The 20775-nt window shown below is 34.9% G+C and overlaps 1 long non-coding RNA gene across 1 annotated transcript; it reads right to left on the bottom strand.

The window, feature by feature from the left end:
• Positions 1–4251: 4251 nt before the first annotated feature.
• LOC107961475 (uncharacterized) lies at positions 4252–5275 on the bottom strand. The gene is made up of 2 exons (XR_001701302.2): positions 4857–5275; positions 4252–4554 (listed from the first exon to the last, which is right to left on the bottom strand). It is a non-coding gene; the product is annotated as an uncharacterized lncRNA (long non-coding RNA).
• Between the last annotated feature and the right edge of the window lie 15500 nt (positions 5276–20775).

The following is a 20775-nucleotide window of genomic DNA, read 5'->3' as shown; positions in this document are numbered from 1 at the left end:
AACAAATACTTTGCTAAAGAAATTAAGCCTACTCATGGAAACTCACAAGCTTTAAATGTTATATTTAATAGAGTTAACAAGGTGCAATTTAAGATGATCTCCAATTATAAGTCATCAAAAGAAGCATGGATTATTTTGCAAAATCAACATGAAGGAAATATTGTTAGATCTAGTGCCCTAAGTGTAGTATATTCGTTTGTAAACTTGTAATTTTTTTAGTAGATTGGTTAATAAAATAATTTATGAATTACATTAATATACTTTGTATAATTGTCTTCATGTAGTTTTTGCATGTAAAGAAAAATAGAAGCAAATATTAACTCACTGACTACCTAATGTTTAAACAATACTAAGTGGTATTACGTGATCGGATCGTAATACGGAAAGACAGCTTATATTAATAGATGAACCTAAACATTTCCTTAGTCTAATTGAAAATAAGCAAACCAATTGAAAGATTAATATGTTGTTTATCAAGTCTAATTGGGGAGATATTTGGTCTTGGGCATCAAAGCAAATAACTAATAAAACATAGAGATATAAATGTAACTGACTAGACTGACAGTACATTGGATTGGACCCAAGAAGAATAGATCCCGAATCTATTTATGGATTTATTCATTTGTGACATTCAAAGTATGTCATACCTTAATCCTGATTGGATGACAGACTGTATATGTATAACTCGTATATTTGAATGTAAGTAAAAACCTGAGTTCAACTAGAAAAGGAACTGAAAGCTAGTGCGTCAGGTATACGACTTTTGCAGTATGTAGCGTCATTCACAACAGTGGAATTCATAGCTCAAGAATGGGTAAATGATATCTTCTCATTGGAATTACATAGTTGATGAAAAGTAAACATGGCAACGACTCGTTTGTTTCTGTAATTGTTTCTGTAATGAATGACTTGATTACTATTTGATAGTAATTGACTTTTCATGAAAGAAGATGTAATGGTTACCATGAGATAAAATAGGATCATATTAGGAGAATGGATTTATCTTAAAGGGATTAAGGATACCCTATGAGGGTAACATACTTATGATAAGGTCATTGGACGAACATTGATTAAGTTACTTTCGTAATGGTATGTCGTTGGGGAGACCTTAGTCATGATACTACGGTGGAATGAATTTGTGACTAAATGAGTTTACAATTAATAGGCGAAAAGCTAGAACTTAATAATAAATCATTTTATCCCTAATGATATATGTCTAATCGGTCCCTCCGCTAGCTCGTTAAAACCAGAAATGAATTGCATGTTAAACCAAATGAACAAAAATTGATAGAAATTGTGAAAAAGGAGAAATGGAAAACATTTAGAAATGAATGTGGTTTTTTTCAAAATGAAAATGAAAATGGAGAAATGGAAACATTTGGAAATTAATGTGGTTTTCTTCAAAATAAAAATGATCTGGAAATGAATTTATGGTTTTCGAATTAAATAAAATTCAAAAAATGGAAATAAATCATTTGGTCATAGTGAACCCGTGAATATAGAAATTGTAATGCCCCAAAATTTGATAATTTGAATGTTGGGTCTTGTTGTAATTATATTTCTGTATCTGTGATTATGTGCTCTACTTAAGTGAATGAGGTCAAGTGTACAAGTCGAATCCTTAGAATTTTTCTAATTCATTTTAAGCAACCTCAATCCTAGAATTGTATAATTAAGTTAATTTAGTGTAAACTTGCGTCATGAATGAGTCTTTTGGTTCAGTGGTAAGCATTTGTATCCTGTTTGGTCTTGTGTTCGAATTTCGGAGTATGCGATCAAGAACATTTTTGCTAAGTGTTAGAAATATGCTGGAAAGTTATGAGAATTTTTAAATTTATCATCTCATTCTTTTTTTTTCATTTTTCCTTTCTATCATTCTTTCATTCCCTTTCTTTTTCTTTTTCAATTCTTTTTATTTTTCTTCATTCTGGTTGTTTTCGTAAGTAAATACGTGACTAGTTGAGGTTATACACTGTAAATTGCATCGATCGAATGGCTACTAAGTAAGTTACTATCAATTCGCTCATTTTCACGGTTTTTCCTTTGTTCTTCTCAACTTGCTCTGAATTGGGCGATTGAGTGTGTTGTGAGGATCTTTGATAGACAATTGTTTGTTTTCCTATCATGTAAAAATTTTGAAAGTAGTGAACGGAAACACACCAATTCCAGCGATCGTCATTGAGTTCTCGGTAAGTATTGGTTCCATTGAAGGTTTTGTGTCGAAACTTTGGACATAAGTATTATGGTCGTAATGGGGAAATATTTTCAATTAACTAGCTTAATTGTGTAATTAGATAGTTGTGTTAGGCTTTGGAAGTCCCTTACGTTGATTTAGCATCAAAACTACTTCAGGTGCATACCAAAAACCCTTGTTTTTGCCAATTTTAAACGTTGAAAAATGTGGTTGCCGATGCCACACGGCCGTGTGGTTGGCTATGTAACTCACTGTTTATTGAATTCGAGCCACATGGGCAAGGGACATGAGTGTGTGTCCAAGCCGTGTGTAACCGTATTAATGCAGGGTTCACATGGGCAAAGGACACGAGCGTGCGCTCAGGTCATGTGAGCCATATAGGCAAGGAAACGGATGTGTGTCCAGGTCGAGTAACTCACTGTTCACGATTTAAAACCACATGAGTAGATGACATGGGTGTGTGTCAGGTTGTATAAGCCACATGGGCATGTGCCAGGTTGTGTGGCAATAAATAGGACCCGAATTTTGTTTCTGAAACCGTAAGTGTTTTCTAAGACAAGCATTGACCTCCACCATGTATTTATGATCTGAATTTGAATGTATGATGACTATTTGATGCTTTAGGACTGAGATATGAATTGTATAAATACATATATAATGTGATAACTGTTATGTTACCGATTTGTATTAACTATTTATCAATTAATTTGAATGTCTAAACACATATTGTTGATATCTATAATTTGCATTTGCATGGGTTTGGATATTTGTAAAGGAGGAAGTAATCTGCTCTGAATCAGTGGCTAAGTCATATTATGTGTGTGTGTATGTGTGTATGTGTGTGTGTGTGCGAATTTTGTGCTCTGTTGCAATTCGATCTAGCAGTTAGTTTGCATCTCAATAAACGTGTCAGACAGACACTTTATGGTGTGTAGGGATGGTTGGGCATTAAACACCCTTAACGGTGTGTTAGGATGGATAAAGATGGTGTGTAGCAGATGGGGGTAGGAATAACTGCATATGTATCTAATTTGTTCAGTATCTAAAACTAGAATTGCTTCTGTTATCTAACTGAATCTTGGGATTCGAGAATTATCTTATAAATGTGCTTTAATTGAATTGATGTCTTATATGTACTGAGTTCACCACTCATTTTGTTGTTGATTGGGTTTCAAGTGGCTCTCAGACTTGAACGGGTCAGCGTTGTGGGAGCTTAATCAATCTGTTTATCTTTCCTTCTAACTTTTCTATTAGTACCTTTAGCTTTCTACAATATTATGATGTTTGGGAAGATTAAACAAATCGCTACTTGATGTGATAATTATAATATGTTGAATGGTTTCATTTGACTGCGTTTATAAATGTGGGTTTCCTAATAACAACAATGTAACTCTCTGGACTTTGTCTGGATGTCTAGGCCAGGTTTAGGGTGTTGCAAAAATATTAAATATATTTTCTCATAGATTCTTTTACGATAAAGTCATAACGATTTTAACGAAATTAGAATTGGGTTTAGAAGATTATTTAATTAGAAAACTAATTGAGATGTTTATTTTAAGAAATAGAAAAAAATATAAGATTCGATCGAATTATAAAGTACTGTATTAAAAATCCAATAAGTACTTATAATTGGACCCAATATGAGAGAAGCCCAAAAGTCATTCATGTTAAATGGAGGGATAATAAACTCTAGTATTATTAATTAATGTTTTCGCCCCCTATACTTCTAGTCAGATTAGGAGTTCGTTTTTTTAGTTGAACTAAACCTCTACAATTCAATAAGGGTTTTACTTTTTCTCCCTATAAATCGATAGCACCAGTAGAGCTAAACATAAAACTTTAAGATATTGTTACTCTTCTTGAAAATAGTGAGAGCTTATTATCAAGTATTAAATCTATTTTTCAAAATAACTCATTTTCGCACTAAAAGTAGAGAAAACTATTTCTAGTTTTGTGTTTGATTCAAATAATGTTATTTACTTTTTTTTTATTTTTTATGGATTTATTTATTATAACTTTTTTTAAGGATTCTCATTATATGTTATGTACTATAAATGTATAAATGATTTTTTATTGAATTTTTTAATATGTATATAAATTTTATAAGTTTGTAATACATAACATATGTAGGGCCCAAATTTTGCCCAGCCCAAATACTACACAGGCCCAATCCCAAATACCAACCCTTAAACCCAATTCAATCAAGTCCAAATTAAAAAACACTACCCAAGCAGAAAACCTTAGTTCTAAATGCTTCAGCCACTGCAGCCAAGTCAGTTTCCAAGCGCCATACGTTGCCCCTCCGACTCGTGCGCTACTCTCTACATCGGCACGCCCACGACTACCCCACGTCGCCATACCTATGAGGAGATAGCAAAAACAGTAGAGAAGTTGGTTGTATTTTTAGCTATAAAGAGCCCGAATAATGATGGTGGGTGGGGTTTTTTTTTTCCTTTCTTTTTCCTTTTTCTCGAAGAGATAGAACACAAGTTGTATACAAAATACATTGAAAAAAAAATCAATAGAAAGCACACAAGAGAATACTGGAAAGGTGATTATTTCTTGTAATCTATTTTTGTCTTTATTTTTTTCATTTCTTTCTCCTCTTTTCATTCGGATTTAATACAAATACGAAGTATAAAAGAGGGAGGAGGGGTCTTACCGGAGTCGTGCCCGTGCCGTCGGTGACCATGGACCGTGGGATCTCTGATGGAGGTGGCGTCCGACGAAAATGGGAAGAGAAATGAGAGAGCCTTTGAAAGTTTATAGGTTTTTTTTTTTAAAAAGATGCAAAGGTGAAAATGATGTTTAAAACAAAAAAGTGATTTTAATAGCAAATTAAAATAGCACCATTTGGTGCTGGACCCATGCCTTTTGGCTCAAAATGGGGAATTGGCACAATCAGTCATTCTCCTTCGCGCTTGCATTCAATTTGATCTTTCCCTATGTTCTTTGTTTTTTTAAGTTTTTCCCCTGAAATTGGCGCATTTGTTCACTTTAGTCCGCATTGAAATGTTGCGTTTTGAAGCTGGGAATAATTTCGTTTTTGGTCCCTGCGCATTTGAGCGCATTGCGCTACGATCCTTATTTCATTTTCCATGATTTATTTTATTTATTAATTATCCTTTGATTTTAACTTTTTTTCAATTAAGTTTACTTTTTTTTTATTTTTTTATTTTACTATTCATCTTTTTCATATATTATTTTATTATGTACTGTTTTTAATTAATTATATTTAGGTAAGGTTTTTTTTTTACTTTGATTTATTATATGACTTTATTATTATTTTAGTTTTAGGATTCGAAATTCGAATTAGAAATTAGAGAATTCTATTTAATTCTATTTCTATTTAATTTCTATTAAATCCATTTATTTAATATTAATATTTAATTTAATTAAATAAATTACGGTACTATTTAAATTATTAAATTCGATTTTCTAGTCAATTTGGATTTAAAACTCTTTTATATAGTTTTATACCTTAGGGATTTATATGACATTTATTTTTCCACATTAATATACATATATATACGTTTACGCCAAACACTTTCATATATTTTTAGTGTTTATTATTTTATTTATATTAAGTTTTCTTTATTTCATATATTCCTATATTTAAAGATCTATAGATGTCCAATTCAATACCATTATACATGTATATACATAACTTATATTTTTTTTTACTCTAAGTATGCATTATTGATTTCCTATTATTTTACGTAAATATTTCCTTTAAATTTTTTTTATATTTTCTCTTTATATGCATATATATATTATTGATTTTATATTATTTTATGTATGTATATCTTCATCCAAGGATCCTATTTTAAATGGTATATTATATCGATTTTGAATATTTTCATATGCTAGTATCTTTGTTTTTATATATAAAATTTCCATTTTAATGTATATTATTTATTTAGATTGACAAATACTATGTTATATGTTATTCACTTTTCTTTATATATACATTATGTCTTTTGAAATTTCATTCAAATATTATTATTTCATATATGATTTTTATTTAATTATTTTTTATCTATTTCGAACTTTCATGTATGCTACTTTAAGATTTGTATATATGTTTGGTTGTTTACATATTGATAATTCCAAATTGCATTTCTTCTATGTCACTTATTTGTTTGTTAGTTTTAAAACTTGCCACATATTGTCTGTGTTAATTTGCTTGGAACTTCTTTAAATTTGCTTTTAATTCGTTAGCCTTCAAATGTGAATATTGGTTTTTTTTAATATATGGTATGTCGCTTTTACATGTATCCTAATCCTTTGTATTTTTCTCATTATCTATCCATGTCATATTACTGCTTTTTAACCTAAAGTAACCCAAGCGAATATATTTTGAGCTGATTTTATAATTGCTTATTTGGGAAACTTTTTCAAAACAAGGCAATGTTTCATGTTTGGGAAATTCGGGAAATCGTGCCCTAACGTGTTGGGTTTCGTTTTTTCCGTTTTGTCAAATAACGGAGTACCCTTTTAAGAGTTTGTTACGTGTTTTGGGAAATTTTGAGGCGATCTCAATTTTTGGAGGCTTAAAATATCATGTCCTAATGTGCTGGATGTGGTATTTTATTTCTTTGAAACGAGTGAATCTTGAAATCCAATTTCAGTTATCACACATTTTTAAAGGAATCGTATTTTGACATTTTTCCTTAAGTTTTCAACGATAGGACATTAAATAATCAATTGGTACCAATTTTGGGCGCTACGAGGGTGCTAACCTTTCCTTGTGCGTAATTGACTCCCGAACCCTTTTTCTCAACTTTTGTAGACTTAAAATTATTATTTTAATAAATCAAATGTTGTATTAAAATGATCAACCTCAAAGTGATCCGATCACACCTAAATCAAAAAAGATTGGTGGCGACTCCAAACTTTCGTTTTAAAAGTCGATTCCCGTTTTTTTCAAAACTCTTTAAAAATGGTTTCAACAGCTTGGCGACTCCGCTAGGGACTAATAAAAGAGTCAAGCCGTAAAATTGATTATTTTCTGTCTTTTTGTCGAAAATTTAAAATTTAGATTTTAACATACGATCCTTTTATTGCATTTCATGGGTTTTATGGTTTTTGGTCATTTTATTTGTGTTTTACATTTTGAGTTTTTTATATCCCTTCGCATCATCTTGCATGACCGTTATGGTCGCACCTTTTTAAGTGGGAGTGAGAAACTACGCCTTCGTGAGGTTTTCACCTCCGCATGGACTAGTGGATTGCTTCCGGGATACATCGTACCTATGTCTTCGTGAGGTTTTCACCTCTGCATAGCCGTAGGGAAATGTATTCCCCTGAACTGAACTCGATCTGCATGAGCCTATAATGGGTGAGGGTTGAGGAATCTGCTAGTTCAGGTACCATTTTCTTAGAATCGAGCCGCATATAGTGAACTCTAGGAGCCCGCCCTAAGTAGAGCTATGTTGAACTCTAGTGATTACCTAGTTAGGTGTTTAATTATTTTCTATTTGTTTAGATTTTATTTTTTGATACTAACTTACTGCGTTTTGTTGTGATTATGTTTTGCATGTCATTTCATATTAAAGAGGTGTCGATTCCTGTTCGGTTGCTAAATTAGAAAGCTTGTTATGGGGAGCAAATTCCTTGATAAAGTAGAGGATAATACGGCTGTTCGTATGTGGTCAGAGAAGATACAACTTGAGAAATGAGATAGCCTAGCTGAGGGGTATACATCGGGGTTGTCGGGCTTTACTCGCATCAACGTGACCCAAAATGAGTTCCAGGAATTGGGGGATATATGGGCTCGTTGGGATGATGAGACCAAACAGTTATTCTATCAAAGTTATGGTGACTTACCCTACCTGCTCGATATCAAGGTGGACAAGTACTTGTTTTGGGCTATGGCTCAGTTATTGATCCACTGTTTCTAGGACAGTTTGGCTGGGGCTGTGACTAAATGGTACAATCAATTAAGTCGTACCTAAGTCAAATCATGGAAAGACTTAGCGCAGGCCTTCATGAAACAATATGGCCATGTGACTGACATAGCGCCTGATAGGATAACATTACAAAACATGGAGAAGAAGTCGAATGAAATTTTCAAGCAATACGCTTAGAGATAGAGGTATATTGCTACACAAGTCCAACCCCCACTGTTGGAAAAGGAAACAACCATGTTTTTCATTAATACCTTGAAGGCACATTTTATTAATCACATGTTGGGAAGCGTAACTAAGAGTTTTGCGGATATAGTTATGTCTGGTGAAATGATTGAGAATGCAATAAGGTGCGACAAGAGAGAGGCAGGGGAAAGCACCAGGAGGTCAGCCCTAAAAAAGAAAGAAAATGAAGTCAGCAATGTGAATATGGGTTATGCGAAACCAATCATGGTAAATCAACTGAAAGTGGTAGCCACGGGCCAGCAAGCTTCGCCAAGACAGGAGCCCAATACAAAGCAAAACACGGAGAAGCCCCAGTTTACTCCCATTCCAGTAACGTGTCAGGAGCTGTACAAAAGTTTGTTTGATGCACACGTCGTATCTCCTTTTTATTTAAAACCACTACAACCCCCATACCCCAAGTGGTATGATGCAAGTGCTCAATGTGAATATCATGCTGGAATCGCGGGACACTCGATAGAGAATTGAACCTCTTTTAAAAGGGTAGTCGAAAGGCTCATCAATATGGGTATTGTGAAATTCGATGATACACCTGGTGTAGGAAATCCATTACCCAATCATACTGATAAGGGGGTAAACGCAATAGTCAATAATATGGGGAGGAGAATTAAGTTGGATGTGGCAGAAGTGAGAACCTCGATGAGGGAAGTTTTGAAGAAGATAGTGGAGAAAGGTCTAGTCATGCAAGACTTTGGGAGCAAATCCCGAGAAGCATGGAACTATTGTGAGTTCCATGGAGAGGGGGACCATGAGATAGAAGAATGTAATAAATTTAGGGCCTTGGTAGAGGCTTTAGTGGACAACAAAGAACTGGAGTTCTTTGAGTTTACTGAGAAAGAAGATGTATGTTCCTCGGAGGAGGGGTTGATAGAGAAGGTTACTGAGGTCAATCACCCAGTGGTGATCATTTCGCGACCGAAAATTAATGAAGTTGGAGCAAAAATTACACTGAGAGTTGTAATCCAGAGACCCGTGGCTTTTCTATATAAGGATAACAAAAGGGTGCCTTGGAATTACAACTGTAATGTGACATATCCAGGGGAGGAGAGTCTGGTCAGCATGCCAAGTACAAAGGTCGAGCTTGGAAAAGGGAAGTCCGTGATGATTGAACAAGGGAAAGAGAGGACAAAACCACTGGTTAATGAACCAGTAACTGAAGATGAAGCTAAAGAATTTTTGAAGTTCCTAAAACATAGTGAGTATAGTGTTGTGGAACAGTTGCACAAGCAGCCGGCACACACATCAGTACTAGCTCTGCTTCAAAACTCGGAAGTTCACCAAAATGCATTGATGAAGGTGTTGAACGAGATCTATGTCACTGAAGATATTTCAGTGAACAAGCTAGACTGCCTTATCAGTAACATAAGCGCCGATAACTTCATCTTCTTCAGTGACAATGAAATACCACCAGGGGGTATGGGATCCACCAAGGCTTTACACATCACCACTCGTTGCAAAGGGTATACACTACCGGGGGTATTAATTGATAATGGGTCAGCACTGAATGTTTTTCCCTTGTCCACATTAAATAGGTTACCAATTGACAGCTCTCATATGAAGACATGCCAGAACATAGTGAGGGCATTTGATGGCACTGAGAGGAAAGTGATGGGAAGGATTGAGGTACCTCTGCTAATCGGACCAAACACATATGAGGTAGATTTTCTTGTAATGGATATTACGCCTTCTTATAATTGCTTGTTGGAGAGGCCTTGGAGTCGCTCGGCAGGGGCAGTACCGTCATCGTTGCACCAAAAGTTAAAGCTGGTGAAGGAGGGCTATTTGATAACGATAAATGCTGAGGAGGACATTATTGCATCCGTTACTAATAGTGCACCGTATATAGAAAATGATGATGAAGAAATTGAGTGTTCCTTTCGGTCATTGGAGTTTGTAAATGCAACTTTCATTATTGAATGGGGCAGGGTCCCAATGCCAAGAATATTTAAGGCTACGAGGATAAGCTTGCAATTAACAGTGGGAAAGAGAGTATTGTCTGGAAGAGGACTTGGAAAGTATCTTCATGGATGAGTTGAGGTGCCAGTTTTGGCTGACAAACAAGATCGCTTTGGCTTAGGGTATAGGCCAGATGGAAAGTAGAAAAGAAAGGAGATGGAAAGGAAGCAGAAGAGACAAAGAGCACGACTGAATGGGGCAGAAGTCGAGTGGGAATCAATGACTTTTCCCCATATATCTTATACATTTGTGTAGGGTGGAGTTATTTATCCTGAATTAAAGATGACAAGAGAGGAAACTGTTGAAGACGCAATTGAAAATTTGAATATCAATGTCATATCTGAAGAGAAAGTGATAAAACATGACTTAGCAAGCATTCGCCCTTATGAGCCTGGAAGTATTCTGAACAACTGGACTGCGGAGGAAATTCCAGTAGTTTTTAGTGCTAATATAGAGTAATATTCAAAACACACTTGTTGTTTTAAAAGCTTAGAAGCAATAAAAATCTTTTGTGAAATAGGTTCATTTTCAAAACGTTTATTTTAATATAAATGCACTTTTATGTCTTATTCTGAGCAATTATTCTTTTATCTTAAATAAATTTTCTTTTCTTACATTTTGTTTATAATCATACCATACAAATAAAGCTATACTTAGGTTCATTTATTTGTTGGATATTCTTTCGTGCCTACAATAGGTCTCTAGATATCAATGGCATGAGTGACGCTGTTACAAACCCGGAGTTCCTTTTTGAGCGAGACGTGTGTCTGGAGGGATCTCAGGATTTTGAAGATGATGAAGACTGTAGCTTACCTTCAGATTTGTTAAGGATGGCAGAACAGGAAGAGAAACTGATTCTACCCTATAAAGAGACAATTGAGAGTGTGACCTTGGAAGAGAGGAAAGAGGTGAACATTAGAACTTGCATAACTGAGGAAACAAGACAGGACCTCATTGATTTACTGCAAGAGTTCAAGGATATCTTTGTGTGGTCAAATCAAGACATGCCTGGGCTAAGCGCTGATATTGCGGTGCATCGCGTCCCCATAAAAGAAGAGTGCAAGCCTGTTCAACAGAAGCTTCGAAGGATGAGACCCGATGTTGTAGTAAAAATAAGAGAAGAGGTCAGAAAGTAATTTGATGCCGGGTTCTTACAAGTTGTTAATTATTCAGAATGGGTAGCTAACGTCGTCCCTGTCCTTAAGAAAGATGGAAGGATGAGGATGTGTGTAGATTACAAGGACTTAAACAAGGCCAGCCCAAAGGACAACTTCCCCTTGCCTCACATCGACACTCTGGTGGACAACACGGTAGGTTACTCACTGTTCTCCTTCATGGATGGTTTCTCTAGGTACAATCAGATAAAGATGCATCCTGAAGACATAGAAAAGACCACATTCATAACCTTATGAGGGACTTTTTGCTATAGGGTGATGCCATTCGGGTTGAAGAATGCCAGAGCAACGTATTAAAGAGCCATGGTAACCTTGTTTCACGACATGATGTATAAGGAAATTGAGGTTTACGTCGATGACATGATCACAAAATCCCGAACAGAAAAGGAGTACATACAGGTTTTGAGGAAATTGTTCCTGAGATTGAGGAAGTTTCAGCTAAAGCTCAATCCAACAAAATGTACTTTTGGAGCTAGGTCAGGGAAGCTGATTGGTTTCATAATCAGCGAAAAGGGAATCGAGGTCGACCCCGACAAAGTCAAGGCTATACAAAAATTACCTCCGCCGCGCACTCAAAAGGAAGTTCGAGGTTTCTTGGGAAGACTAAATTATATCGCCCGGTTTATTTCACAGCTGACTGAGAAATGTGACCCTATATTTCGCCTTCTCAAGAAACACAACCCAGGTGAGTGGGATTATGAGTGCCAGAAAAGCTTTGACAATATTAAACAGTATTTGTCTAATTCCTCGGTGCTAATGCCACCTAGCCCTGGTAGGCCATTGATATTGTATTTGACAGTATTTGACAATTCAATGGGATGTGTGCTTGGTCAACCTGATAAGACAGGAAAGAAGGAAAATGTGATATATTACCTCAATAAAAAATTCACTGAGTGCGAAATGAGATACTCGCCAATTGAAAAACTATGTTGTGCTTTGGTTTGGACTACTCGAAGATTGAGGCAGTACCTGTTGTATCATACGACTTGGTTAATTTCAAAATTGGACCTTTTAAAGTACATGATGGAGTCAACTGCTTTGAGTGGAAGGATGGCCCGATGAAAATTCTGCTTTCCGAATTCGACATAGTTTATGTGAGTCAAAAGGCTGTGAAAGGGAGTACAATAGCAGATTTTCTAGCCAGCAGAGCTTTGGAAGATTATGAGCCTTTGAACTTTGATTTCCCAAATGAAGATCTAATGTATGTGGCAATTACCGAAGAGGACACCTCAGAAGATCATACGTTGAAATTGAATTTTGACGGAGCATCAAATGCCGTTGGTAATGGAATTGGGGTAGTCTTGATATCCCCAGCTGGAGATCATTATCCGTTCACTTGCAAATTGGATTTTGATTGCACAAATAATATGACAGAGTATGAAGCATGTATCATGGGAATCTGTACAGCCATCGAACGTAAAATTAGGGTGTTAGAGGTGTATGGGGATTCTGCACTGGTGATCTATCAACTCAAAGGTGAGTGGGAGACAAGAGACCCAAAGTTGATCAACTATCGAGAGCTAGTTCGGGATCTAATTAAGGTGTTTGATGATATCACTTTCTTTTATTTCCTGCGAGACGAAAATCAGATGGCAGATGCCTTGGCTACGTTAGCTTCTATGATCAGAGTAAATGGACGAGAGAATATGAAACCGATCCAGATGAGTATATATGAGGCTCCAGCTCATTGTTACAATATAGACGACGAAGAGGAAATAGATGATTATCCTTGGTATCATGATATTTTACGACATGTGAGGAATAGTAGATATCCTGCCCAGGCAACGAAAAATGATAAAAGAATATTGAGAAGGCTAGCCAGTGACTATGTCTTGGATGGAGAAATCCTGTATAAAAGAAGGAAAGATCAGGTACTGTTAAGATGTGTTGATGCTGTTGAAGCTAAGAAAATTCTGGAAGAGGTCCATGAGGGTGTCTGCGGGACGCATGCCAATAGGTTCACAATGGCCATGCAGATTATGAGATTCGGGTACTATTGGTCCACAATGGAAGGAGATTGCATCAGCTATGCCAAGAAATGTCATAAGTGCCAAATTTATGGTGACAAGATCCACGTGCCTCCTTCACCCCTTCATGTCATGATTTCTCCGTGGCCTTTTTCAATGTAGGGCATGGACGTTATAGGGCCGATTTCACCAAAGGCTTCTAATGGGTATCGATTCATCTTTGTGGTCATCGATTACTTCACCAAGTAGGTAGAGGCTGCTTCATATGCCAACGTCACAAAGTCGACATTCGGCAAGTTCTTGAAGAAGGAGATCATATGTCGATATGGCATGCCAGAAAGGATCATATCTGACAACACGTTGAATTTGAATAACAGTGTGATAGTAGAGGTCTGCAGGCAATTCAAGATTAAACACCACAACTCGTCACCTTATCGCCCAAAAATGAATGGTGCAATTGAGGCAGCTAATAAGAATATCAAAAAGACCGTGGGGAAAATGACTGAGACCTATAAGGATTGGCATGAAAAGTTACCATTTGCTCTTTATGCCTATCGAACATCTGTCAGAACTTCTACTAGGGCAACACCTTACTCATTGGTTTATGGGATGGAGGCAGTTTTGCCCATTGAAGTCAAAATTCCTTCTCTCCAGGTTTTATCAGAGTTGAAGCTGGACGAAGCAGAATGGATTCAGTCCCGATATGATCAGCTGAACTTGATTGAAGAAAAGAGACTTAAGGCTATTCGTCATGGTCAAATGTGCCAGAGGCGAATGATGCGAGCTTATAACAAACAGGAGGGGGACTTGGTATTGAAGCTAATTCTTCCTATGCAAAAAGATTTCAGAGGGAAATGGATGCTAAACTGGAAGGACTTTATGTGGTAAAGAAGCTTTTTCTGGAGGAGCATTGATATTAACTGAGCTGGATGGTAGGAGCCTGCCTAATCCAGTAAATTCAGATTCAGTCAAGAAGTACTTCGCTTAAGAGGTGAAAACTCGCAAAGGGCGCTTAAAAAAAAAGAAAAAAAAAAGGGAAAGGCCGAGGTGAAAACCCACAAAGGGTGCCTTGAGACCGAAGAGGTTTTGAATTGAAAACCCGAAAAGGGCAATTCAAATTTTGACCAAGGATGGGGCAGGAGGTAGTCTTGCTATGCTGGAATTAATGAAGAGGAAGTACGCATGTCTTGGGGCATCGACAGAATACGCTAGATCTCCTAGGCACATGATAGGCTCAAAATGGTTCTCGTGGAGTTCATATGGAGGAGCTTAGGCTGTGATATCTGAGGCGCTCATTTTTGTTCCTCTTTAACTATTTTTGTACTTTGGCAATATTTGCTTCCTGTAATTAATCTATTTGTCTTGAATCTTGTTCCTAATAAACTTCAATTTTGACCATCTTTATCTTTATGTTCACGTGCTTGTATTGAAATAATGATTAATGGACTAATAACACTTTTGCAAAAGAGGTTTTGCATATTACTCTAGAAGTTTCTAAATGGTATAAGAACCTGAAACAGGACTTTCGTTTAGAACTTACCCGGCTTAAGAGTGGAATATTTGTGTTCAAATTGGGATTATCTCTTTAGTCAAAGATATTGATTGAATAAGAAAACAGGATGTTGTGACAACCAAAGCATAAGAGGGGATCATAATGTTCTTCACTAATGAAATATCAGGCGTACATATCTGGTCATAGGGCCCGAGGAGTGGTGTAATAGACCGCATTGATGGAAGAGGGAGTTTTGAAGATGGTACAAATCTTAGGTTCTAGAAATACAGTGAAATAGACCTTGAAGTTGTAATGGGGCAAACCAGTTGAGCAAAATGGGTTGTTTCTATGGGTTTCGCTAGTCGAGCAGGAAGGCAGCATAATACGATGTGATAAAACTCTAATGAATAACGAGTGATGATACTTAAAACTTAAAAAAAAAGAAATCATTTTCATTTCTACATTCATATCATTCATAACACATTAGGTTAGGTGCATCTGATTCATTTCAGTCATAGCATTCTAATCATTTGGCATAAACATAGATATGAAATCGAGTCCGCAGGGCCCCAGAGGACAATGTAGCGACATCGGTGAAAGTTACAGATCTTATCTCCATGTATTGGCTATGGAGTGGATCGAAAATGTCAAGCCTTATCTCCATATATCGGCTATGGAGCAGATTTTAGCCACCAGCCTTATCTCTCTGAGATAGCAAGAGAGCAGGTTGAAGATACAGGTCTTATCTTCCTGAAGTTGCAGGAAGCAGACTAAAAATTACAGATCTTATCTCCATGCATCAGCTATGGAGCAAATAAAAAATGGCAAGTATTATCTCCATGTATCGGCTATGGAGTAGATTTTAGCCACAAGTCTTATCTTCTTGAAGTTGCAGGAAGCAGACTGTAAATTACAGATCTTATCTCCATGCATCGGCTATAGAGCAGATCAGAAATGGCGAGTCTTATCTCCATGTATCGGCTATGGAGCAGATTTTAGCCACAAGTATTATGTTCTTGAAGTTGCAGGAAGCAGACTGAAAATTACAGATCTTATCTCCATGTATCGGCTATGGAGCAGATCAGAAATTGCGAGTCTTATCTCCATGTATCGGCTATGGAACAGGTTTTAGCCACCGGCCTTATCTCTCTAAGATGGCAAGAGAGCAGGTTGAAGATACGAGCCTTAACCCCTTAAGCAGTAGGGTAACAGGCTAAAAATTACAGATCTTATCTCCATGTATCGGCTATGAAGCAGATCAAAAATGGCGAGTCCTATCTCTATGTATTGACTATGGAGCAGATTTTAGCCACCGGCTTTATCTTTCTGAGGTAGCAAGAGAGCAGGTTGAAGATACGAGCCTTAACCCCCTAAGCTGTAGGGTAACAGGCTAAAAATTGCAGATCTTATCTCCTAAGCAGTAGTGGAGCAGATGGAAACGAGTTCCTATACCCCTGAAGATGCAATGGGTTAAAGTGAGGTTACCTGAAGAAATGAAGCATCACGAAGTCAAACCTTGGCAAGACCGGACAAAATTGACCCATTTAAAATCTTTGCTCTATTCTCGTTACACGACAATGAGCAAAGAGGGGCAGCTGTAGGGCCCAAATTTTACCCAGCCCAAATACTACACAGGCCCAATCCCAAATACCAACCCTTAAACCCAATTCAATCAAGCCCAAATTAAAAAACACTACCCAAGCAGAAAACTTTAGTCCTAAATGCTTCAGCCACTGCAGCCAAGTCAGTTTCCAAGCGCCATACGTTGCCCCTCCGACTCGTGCGCTACTCTCTACATCGGCACGCCCACGACTACCCCACGTCGCCATACCTATGAGGAGATAGCAAAAACAGTAGAGAAGTTGGTTGTATTTAAAGAGCCCGAATAATGATGGTGGGTGGGGGTTTTTTTTTTCCTTTCTTTTTCCTTTTTCTCAAAGAGATAGAACACAAGTTGTATACAAAATACATTGAAAAAAAAATCAATAGAAAGCACTCAAGAGAATACTGGAAAGGTGATTATTTCTTGTAATCTATTTTTGTCTTTATTTTTTTCATTTCTTTCTCCTCTTTTCATTCGGATTTAATACAAATACGAAGTATAAGAGAGGGAGGAGGGGTCTTACCGGAGTCGTGCTCGTGCCGTCGGCGACCATGGCACGTGGGATCTTTGATGGAGGCGGCGTCCGACGAAAATGGTAAGAGAAATGAGAGAGCCTTTGAAAGTTTTTAGGTTTTTTTTTTAAAAGATGCAAAGGTGAAAATGATGTTTAAAACAAAAAAGTGATTTTAATAGCAAAATAAAACAACACCGTTTGGTGCTGGACACATGCCTTTTGGCTCAAAATGGGGAATTGGCGCAATCAGTCCCTCTCCTTCGCACTTGCATTCAATTTGATCTTTCCTTATGTTCTTTGTTTTTTTAATTTTTCCCCTGAAATTGGCGCATCTGTTCACTTTAGTCCGCGTTGAAATGTTGCGTTTTGAAGCTGGGAATAATTTTGTTTTTGGTCTCTGTGCATTTGAGCGCATTGCGCTACGATCCTTATTTCATTTTCCATGGTTTATTTTATTTATTAATTATCCTTTGATTTTAACTTTTTTTCAATTAAGTTTACTTTTTTTTATTTTTTTTATTTTACTATTCATCTTTTTCATATATTATTTTATTATGTACTGTTTTTAATTAATTATATTTAGGTAAGGTTTTTTTTACTTTGATTTATTATATGACTTATTGGATTTAAAATTCTTTTATATAGTTTTATACCTTAGGGATTTATATGATATTTATTTTTCTACCTTAATATACATATATATACGTTTATCCCAAACACTTTCATATAGTATTAGTGTTTATTATTTTATTTATATTAAGTTTTCTTTATTTCATATATTCCTATATTTAAAGATCTATAGATGTCCAATTCAATACCATTATACATGTATATACATAACTTATATTTTTTTTTACTCTAAGTATGCATTATTGATTTCCTATTATTTTATGTAAACATTTCCTTTAATTTTTTTTTATATTTTCTCTTTATATGCATATATATTATTGATTTTATATTATTTTATGTATGTATATCTTCTTCCAAGGATCCTATTTTAAATGGTATATTATATCTATTTTGAATATTTTCATATGCTAGTATCTTTGTTTTTATATATAAAATTTCCATTTTAATGTATATTATTTATTTAGATTGACAAATACTATGTTATATGTTATTCACTTTTCTTTATATATACATTATGTCTTTTGAAATTTCATTCAAATATTATTATTTCATATATGATTTTTATTTAATTATTTTTTATCTATTTCGAACTTTCATGTATGCTACTTTAAGATTTGTATATATATTTGGTTGTTTGCATATTGATAATTCCAAATTGCATTTCTTCTATGTCACTTATTTGTTTGTTAGTTTTAAAACTTGCCACATATTGTCTGTGTTAATTTGCTTGGAACTTCTTTAAATTTGCTTTTAATTCGTTAGCCTTCAAATGTGAATATTGGTTTTTTTTAATATATGGTATGTCGCTTTTACATGTATCCTAATCCTTTGTATTTTTCTCATTATCTATCCATGTCATATTACTACTTTTTAACCTAAAGTAACCCAAGCGAATATATTTTGAGCTGATTTCATAATTGCTTATTTGGGAAACTTTTTCAAAACAAGGCAATGTTTCGTGTTTGGAAAATTCGAGAAATCGTGCCCTAATGTGTTGGGTTTCGTTTTTTCCGTTTTGTCAAATAACGGAGTACCCTTTTAAGAGTTCGTTGCGTGTTTTGGGAAATTTTGAGGCGATCTCAATTTTTAGAGGCTTAAAATATCATGTCCTAACGTGCTGGATGTGGTATTTTATTGCTTTGAAACGAGTGAATCTTGAAATCCAATTTGAGTGATCACACATTTTCAAAGGAATCGTATTTTGACAATTTTTCCTTAAGTTTTCAACGATAGGACATTAAATAATCAATTGGTACCAATTTTGGGCGCTACGAGGGTTCTAACCCTTCCTTGTGCGTAACTGACTCCCGAACCCTTTTTCTCAACTTTTGTAGACTTAAAATTATTATTTTAATAAATCAAATGTTTTATTAAAATGATCAACCTCAAGGTGATCCGATCACACCTAAATCAAAAAAGATTGGTGGCGACTCCAAACTTTCGTTTTAAAAGTCGATTCCCGTTTTTTTAAAACTCTTTAAAAATGATTTCGACAACATATAAATAAAAAATTATCATATATTTAAAATTTATATTATTTAATAAATTTTAATTTTAAATAACTTGTTATTAATTAAAAATTATGAAAAAAAATTAGAAATTCAACAAAGAGGGTTTATTCTATGTAAAAGGAAGTCCAAAATACCTTCTTTACACATGGCACACACTCATGTTTTTTTACCATTTTATAAAAATGGTTAATTTTCAATTTTGGTATTTTTAATATGCTTAAAATTAAAATATAATCTTTATACTTTAATTTTTAACATAATTTGGTCTCTATATTTTCATGATGTTATTAATTAGTTCAAATAGTTATATAGTTAACTTTTCAATTCAAATATTATGTGGTTATATATAATTCAAAAGTAGATTGTTTTAAAATCCCAAAAGTAAGATTAAATTTTTGAAAATAAAAGGAGGATTAATATGTACATAATATAGAGATTTAGAGTTATGGTTATTTGAATCGGATTGGTTAGCCGAATCGAGAATCAATCAGGATATCAATCTGAAAATAGATATCAAACTAGTTGATCTGCGAATTGGTATGAATTGATTGAACTGGACTAAAAACCGATTGAACTGATTTTTTATTTTTTCAATTTTTTATTTTTATGATTTTTCTAATAGTTTATTTAATTCAATTGTACAAATTAATAACATGACCAATTTAACCATCATTCCTATTCTAAATTTTTTACTCTATAATTTAATATAAATAAATAATCACCCCAATTCAAAACATTATAAACCATATTTTTTTTTTAGCTATGATTCAAAGGCCGGTATTGACTTTGAAAATGATATTGAAAATCAGGCGAATTCCCTCAAAATCATGCTATTGACTAGCGTGATGAGCGGCGTGAATGAACAACTTACGTCATTGTGCGTATTGACTCCAAAATTGCTAATTTCTTGTCCTCCTAATTGATTTTTCTTTTGTGCTTCTTAAAATTATTATCTATCTATATTCCCTGATGCTGTTACTTGTCAATTCTTCTCTGCTCGCCATCTGTTTTGTTGGTTGGTTATATCTAGATTTGTTCATGGGTTGGACTATTCGATTCGGTCCAAAGATTCGTTAAAAAAGTGGGAGGGTCTAGATAAAAGTATAGGCACGAAAAATAAGTTTGGGCAAATAAGACTTGTTTAGAAAACAGGTCGGGCCTAGAGTAATTTTTTTTTACCCGAGCCTAGCCTGAATATGCAAAAAAAATTATTTTATTGTTATTATTTGAATATTGTATAACTCTTTTTTTATTGTTAATTTTGTTATTATTTTAGAGGTATTTATTTGTTAAGTTGCACCTATATTTCTTTTAATTTTTTTAATTTATTGGGAAACATTTATTTTAATGTCTTTAATATTTTTATGTATTATATATATTTTTAAAAATTATATAAAAATATAAAAAATTTAATACGGGTTGGTAAGGCTTGGATTTTAACATTTTTACCCTAGCCAGGCTCGGGCAAAATTTTAGGCCTATTTTTTGGGCCAAGCCTAGCAAACGAGTCAAAATTTTAATTGGGCCCGACTAAACCTAACCCGGCCCATAAACACCTCAAGATATATCTTACCAAGTCAA

Source organism: Gossypium hirsutum, chromosome A05 (genome assembly GCF_007990345.1).
Source record: "Gossypium hirsutum isolate 1008001.06 chromosome A05, Gossypium_hirsutum_v2.1, whole genome shotgun sequence".
In the NCBI taxonomy this organism is placed as follows: Eukaryota; Viridiplantae; Streptophyta; class Magnoliopsida; order Malvales; family Malvaceae; genus Gossypium; species Gossypium hirsutum.
The sequence above is the reverse complement of the archived record's forward strand: the minus strand, read 5'-3'. Positions and strand labels throughout refer to the sequence as shown.